Genomic DNA, 7412 nt, shown 5'->3' with positions numbered 1-7412 from the left:
TCCATCTCGACGTATCTGAGATAAAAGGTCAGAATGGATCGTACGCTAGATCGTATCTGAGTAGCAGAATAAGTCGTCCATCTCGACGTATCTGAGATAAAAGGTCAGAATGGATCGTACGCTAGATCGTATCTGAGTAGCAGAATGAGCCGTCCGTTTGGCTGTATCTGATGATAAAAGGTAGTCGTACGCTAGACTACATTTCAGAATATACCGTATGCTAGGTAGTATCTGAGGATAAAAGATCAGAATGGATCGTACGCTAGATCGTATATGAGCAGAATGAGCCATCTGTTAGGCTGTATCTGATGATAAAAGGTAGTCGTACGCTAGACTACATTTCAGAATATACCGTACGCTAGGTGGTATCTGAGGAGATGAACATCCAAATGGGTCGTACGCTAGACCGTATTAGAACAGTTGAAGGAGCCATACGTTAGGCTGAATCAGAATGAGCTGTACGTTAGGCTATATCTGATAATGTTTGTATATGTTGTACTCGCGATAAATGTCCGGGATGGGCTTAAAGATGCCATCATTAGGAGGATGTCAGAATGCTTATCAGAATGAACATTCATATGGATTATATCTGAAAGATGCATCTGAATCTTAAATGTAACCGATGAGGGCGTCCGTCTGAATGAACCTTTATTTTGACTATATAGGAAGGATAATTAACCTGAAAAAGTTAGCCCCATGTCATGTCATGATGCATGAGATGTTTTATGCTTTTGAAAATAAATGCAAACATTGCATGCATGTGTATGATGTGAAAGGATGCATGAATGAATTATGCGTCTGAAAATTTTTGCCAGGGGAAAATAAATCCCCACATTCTGGTTGGAGATATTTGTATTGATGACCCTTTCTTAGCTGGGGATATTTGATTTCTTATCTGATGGTAGAAATATTCCACAGGACCTGGCTGGGGGATAAAAGAGATGACCAGTCTGTCTAGTAATGCCAATTTCTTCTGGGAAATAACTGGTTTTGCTGGGGAATAGGATTAGCAACCGGATTCATCGGAAAGCATGGTTATACTTTATCCTCGACCCTAAAGTATTTTAGTAACTGCTATTTCTATTTTATGCATGTATTTTCGGTAAACATCAAGCATGTTCAAATGCATATATTAATTCGAATTAAATCAATGGACGTTTATGCAAACAAAACAGAGAAAGTAAAACAAAAGCATCTTTTTGGGAAATAAAATTGTATTGATTTTGAAAGAGGGCCTATAAACAGGCAATTTGAGTACAAGGAGACAGAAATCCTAGTAAGAGGAAATTGTCAAGAAAACAAAGAGAAAGCTATGCAGAAAAAGTCCTATTGATTTTAATTCCACTACTGTCATTATGTCTTCAAGCCTCTCATCTCCTGCTGTCGGATAGAAGTGATTGACTTGTTCAGTCCCTTTGACTTGGGTGAAGCTGACCGAGAACGGGACATAGTCATACGCTTTAATCCCTAATTTTGCCTGGACCGCCTTTTCAGGTTTTCAGTCCACCAGGATATCCTTTTTTGCCCAAGTCGCCTTTTCAGGTTTTCGACTTGCCGGGTGTACATTTTTATATGTTTATCCCTAATTTTTGCCCGAACCCTTTTGGTTCGCCGGGATGCCCTTACTTTTTCCTAGATACGTCGACCTAGCGGGTCTCCTTTATGCGTAGTATTTTTTAACTATGTCTGCGTTCACGGGATGTGGGAAGTCTTCGCCATCCATTGTAGCAAGCATCATGGCTCCACCAGAGAATACCTTCTTAACTACAAATGGCCCTTCGTATGTGGGAGTCCATTTGCCTCTAGAATCACCTTGTGGTAGAATGATACGCTTTATTACCAAGTCGCCAATTTGATATACCTGTCTCTTGACTTTTTTATTAAACGCCTGGATCATGCGCTTCTGATATACCTGCCCATGACAAACAGCCGCAAGTCTCTTCTCATAATCAAATTTATCTGATCGAGTCGAGTCTGAATCCATTCATCTTCATCTAAGCCTGCATCTTTCATAATTCTTAGAGAGGGAATCTGAACTTTCACTGGTAAAATAGCTTCCATTCTGTAGACCAAAGAGAAAGGAGTTGCCCCTTTCGAAGTGCGCACTGAAGTGTGATAACCATGAAGAGCAAAGGGTAACATCTCATGCCAGTCTTTGTATGTTACTGTCATTTTTTGTATGATCTTCTTAATATTCTTATTAGCAGCTTCTACGGCGCCATTCATCTTTGGCCGGTACAGAGAAGAGTTATGATGTTTTATTTTGAACTGCGCGTAGAGTTCAGTAATCATCTTGTTGTTCAAATTAGTACCATTATCAGTGATAACTCTTTCAGGGATGCCATACCGACAAATAAGACTATTCTTGATGAACCGTGCCACCACATTCTTGGTGACAGAAGCAAATGAGGCTGCCTCTACCCACTTTGTAAAGTAATCAATAGCAACAAGAATGAAACGATGTCCATTAGAAGCAGTAGGTTTAATCTCTCCAATCATATCAATGCCCCACATTGCAAAGGGCCAAGGTGTTGTCAACACGTTCAATGGAGTAGGAGGTACATGTACTTTGTCCGCATAGATCTGACACTTGTGGCAAGTTCTGGAGTGATGGTGGCAATCAGCTTCCATGGTAGACCGATAATACCCTGATCTTAGAATCTTCTTGGCATCGTATGTCCATTAGAATGAGTCCCAAAAGTACCGTCGTGTATGTCTTCCATAATCTTTTCTGCTTCCCTTTTATCCACACAGCGAAGCAAAGTCGAATCATGATTACGTTTGTATAATACTCCATTACTCAAAAAGAATTTAGCGGAGAACTTCTCTAGAATCACCTTGTGGTAGAATGATACGCTTTATTACCAAGTCGCCAATTTGATATACCTGTCTCTTGACTTTTTTATTAAACGCCTGGATCATGCGCTTCTGATATACCTGCCCATGACAAACAGCCGCAAGTCTCTTCTCATAATCAAATTTATCTGATCGAGTCGAGTCTGAATCCATTCATCTTCATCTAAGCCTGCATCTTTCATAATTCTTAGAGAGGGAATCTGAACTTTCACTGGTAAAATAGCTTCCATTCTGTAGACCAAAGAGAAAGGAGTTGCCCCTTTCGAAGTGCGCACTGAAGTGTGATAACCATGAAGAGCAAAGGGTAACATCTCATGCTAGTCTTTGTATGTTACTGTCATTTTTTGTATGATCTTCTTAATATTCTTATTAGCAGCTTCTACGGTGCCATTCATCTTTGGCCGGTACAGAGAAGAGTTATGATGTTTTATTTTGAACTGCGCGCAGAGTTCAGTAATCATCTTGTTGTTCAAATTAGTACCATTATCAGTGATAACTCTTTCAGGGATGCCATACCGACAAATAAGACTATTCTTGATGAACCGTGCCACCACATTCTTGGTGACAGAAGCAAATGAGGCTGCCTCTACCCACTTTGTAAAGTAATCAATAGCAACAAGAATGAAACGATGTCCATTAGAAGCAGTAGGTTTAATCTCTCCAATCATATCAATGCCCCACATTGCAAAGGGCCAAGGTGTTGTCAACACGTTCAATGGAGTAGGAGGTACATGTACTTTGTCCGCATAGATCTGACACTTGTGGCAAGTTCTGGAGTGATGGTGGCAATCAGCTTCCATGGTAGACCAATAATACCCTGATCTTAGAATCTTCTTGGCATCGTATGTCCATTAGAATGAGTCCCAAAAGTACCGTCGTGTATGTCTTCCATAATCTTTTCTGCTTCCCTTTTATCCACACAGCGAAGCAAAGTCGAATCATGATTACGTTTGTATAATACTCCATTACTCAAAAAGAATTTAGCGGAGAACTTCCTCAGAAACTTTCTGTCATTGATGGATGCCCCTTCAGGGTATTCCTGAGTTTCTAAATATCTTTTTACTTCGTGGAACCAAGGTTTCTCTTTTACTTCATCAGCATTAAGTTCATAACAATATGCTGGTTCATCTAATCGTTCAATGGTGATCATGGGAGCTTCATTGTCCCATCTGACTCTGAACATAGATGACATGGTAACCAATGCGTCTGCCAACTGATTCTCTTCTCGTGGAATATGTTCGAATGTAATCTCTTAAAAATATGGGATTAATGTTAACACCCGCTCTTGATAAGGGATGAGATTCAGATGTTTAGTGTCCCATGCTCCTTTGATCTGACTGATTACTAAGGCTGAGTCCCCGTACACACTCAAAAACTTGATTCTCAGGTCTATAGCAACTCTGAGTCCCAAAATACATGTTTCATACTCAGCCATATTGTTGGTACAGTCAAAACATAGTCTAGCAGTGAAAGGCGTATGGCAACCCTTGGGGGAAATAATTACAACACCAACACCATTACCCAATGCATTAGAAGATCCGTTAAAAACCATAGTCCATCGGGATCCCAGTTCGGGTCCTTCATCTGGTCCAGGTTCTTCATAATCAGTAACAAGCATGACATCCTCATCTGGGAACTCAAAATTCATAGATTGGTAATCATCCACTGCTTGATGAGCCAAATGATCAGCTAACACGCTTCCTTTGATTGCTTTCTGAGTAGTATATTGGATATCATACTCTGTTAAAATCATCTGCCATTTTGCTATTCTTCCGGAGAGGGCAGGTTTCTCAAATATATATTTGATAGGATCCATCTTAGAAATCAATAAAGTGGTATGATTCAACATATACTGTCTTAGTCGGCGAGCAGCCCAAGCCAAAGCACAGCAAGTTTTCTCAAGCAATGAGTATCTTGTTTCATAGTCGGTAAACTTTTTGCTAAGGTAGTATATGGCATACTCTCTTCGACCAGACTCGTCATGTTGCCCCAACACACACCCCATTGAATTTTCTAACACGGTCAAATACATGATTAAAGGTCTTCCTTCAACTGGTGGCATCAGAATTGGAGGTTCTTGGAGATACTTCTTGATTTTGTCAAAAGCTTCTTGACATTCATCATTCCATATCATCTCTTGATTTTTCCTCAGTAATTTGAAGATGGGTTTGTAGGTAGCAGTCAAATGGGAGATAAATCGGGAAATGTAATTCAAACGTCCCAAGAAACCTCTGACTTCTTTATCTGTATGGGGAACTGGCATTTCTTGAATAGCTCTCACCTTAGCCGGGTCAACCTCAATTCCTTTACTACTGACAATAAAGCCCAAGAGTTTACCGGATCTTACTCCAAAGGTGCATTTGTTCGGGTTCAATCTCAACTTGTATTTCTTCAACCTCTCAAACAGTTTGTATAAATGATCGAGATGTTCTTCTTCAGTATGAGATCTGGCTATCATGTCATCCACATATACCTCTATTTCATGATGGATCATATCATGGAACAAAACCACCATAGCACGCTGGTATGTTACCCCTGCATTCTTTAAACCGAATGGCATTACTTTGTAACAGAAAGTGCCCCATTGCGTCACAAATGTAGTTTTCTCCATGTCCTCAGGTGCCATCTTAATCTGGTTATAACCTGAGAATCCATCCATGAATGAGAATACCTTGTGTTGAGCGGTGTTATCTACCAGAACATCAATGTGCGGAAGTGGAAAGTCATCTTTGGGACTCGCTTTATTCAAATCTTTGTAATCTACACACATTCGCACCTTACCATCCTTCTTTGGCACTGGTACCACATTAGCAACCCATTGAGGATAAGAAGTAACAGCCAGAAAACCTGCATCAAATTGTTTCATAACCTCGGTTTTGATTTTCTCAGACATTTTAGGACGCATGCGACGAACCTTTTGCTTAACGGGACGACAATCTTCCTTCATTGGCAAACAATGCACTACTATATCAGTATCCAATCCTGGCATGTCTTCATAAGACCAAGCAAAAATCTCTATATAGTCATGTAACATCTAAATCAATCTTTCTTTGACACTGTTTTCCAAGCCTGCTCCTATTTTGACTTCTTTCTTGTCTACTTCAGTATCCAGATTTACAGTTTCAATTGATTCCTCATGCAGTTGTATAGTCTTTTCCTCTTGCAGTAATAATCTGGCAAGCTCTCCAGGTACTTCACAATCTTCCTCACTTCCATCCTCGGCTTGGTAGATCGGATTTTCAATGTCATAATGAACAGTAGAAAAATTATTATCAACAGGATCCAGAGTGGATATGGATCTGCAATTTGTTACGTGAGTGTGTGTAAGAAAGCATATCTTGTTTAAAAGATGACAGGAAAGATAAAGAGCGCAATATTTGAATGCAAAAATTCCATTGATTTATTGAATGTGGATATGCTTATGAAAATGACAAAACCCTTAACAAATTAGCTATTTGTGCCCCGGGCATAGACACAATGCTTTAAGAAGTTCCATTGTAAAAATTAAAAATTTGCAACACTAAAATAGGCAATAACAATTACTCCTGACTAAAGGAAATCAGGATAGTGTCTTCAGCCTTCCAATTATTGATTCTGTCACCAATTGTTGGGAAAATCCAGCTATCCAAGTCGCAATCGCTATCAGCATCTTCTACACCATTAATCTGATCTTTGACTGCCTTTTCAGAGCTAAATCCCAGGCCAAATCTATCAGACTTGTACGGTACGTCGATCAGTTGACCCCAGCCAGTACGACCACCATCTTCGACCACGGCTTGAGCGTCTTTCAGAGAAGTCATAGCAGGAGGAGCACGAATAACCTTGGGCACATGGGAAGTTGGCTTAAGGACAGGGCTGGTCGGAGGAACTACGTCAAATGATTGAGAAGGAGTCTCAAAGAATTCACCATCCATTTCGACGTATCTGAAGATATGCACACTACTGACAATATACTCTTCTTCTCCACACACAGTGAAAATCTTACCCTCTATTGGATACCTCAACTTTTGATGGAGAGACGAAGCTACAACACTTGCCCCATGAATCCAAGGGCGTCCCAGCAAGCAGGAATAGGCAGGACGAATGTTCATTACGTGAAAGGTAGTGTTGAAGACTTGAGGTCCTATCTTGATAGGGAGAACCACCTCGCTATGGACAACGCTCTTCGCACCATCGTAAGCACGCACCACAATGTCACTAGGTCTCAGTTCAATGCTTTTACAGTCAAGTTTATCGAGCACAGCTTTCGGTAGCACAATTAAAGAAGAGTCATTATCGATCAACACATGAGACAAGGTGATCCCCTTACACTCAATGGAGATATGTAGAGCTTTATTGTGATTCTTTCCTGCTGGTGTCAGGTCAGCATCGGAAAAGCCTAGGCCATTGTCAACAGCCAAGTTAGCAACATAGTTTTCGAACTGATCGACAGATGTCTCCTGAGGTACATGAGCGGTCTTCAAGAATTTTATCAATGCATTGGCATGAGATTCAGAAGATAACAACAGGGATAACATCGAAATTTTAGACGGAGTATGCCCCAACTGTTCTACCAC

The sequence above is a fragment of the Lathyrus oleraceus genome, chromosome 3, assembly GCF_024323335.1.
Source record: "Lathyrus oleraceus cultivar Zhongwan6 chromosome 3, CAAS_Psat_ZW6_1.0, whole genome shotgun sequence".
In the NCBI taxonomy this organism is placed as follows: domain Eukaryota; kingdom Viridiplantae; phylum Streptophyta; class Magnoliopsida; order Fabales; family Fabaceae; genus Lathyrus; species Lathyrus oleraceus.
This window is presented reverse-complemented; position numbering follows the sequence as displayed.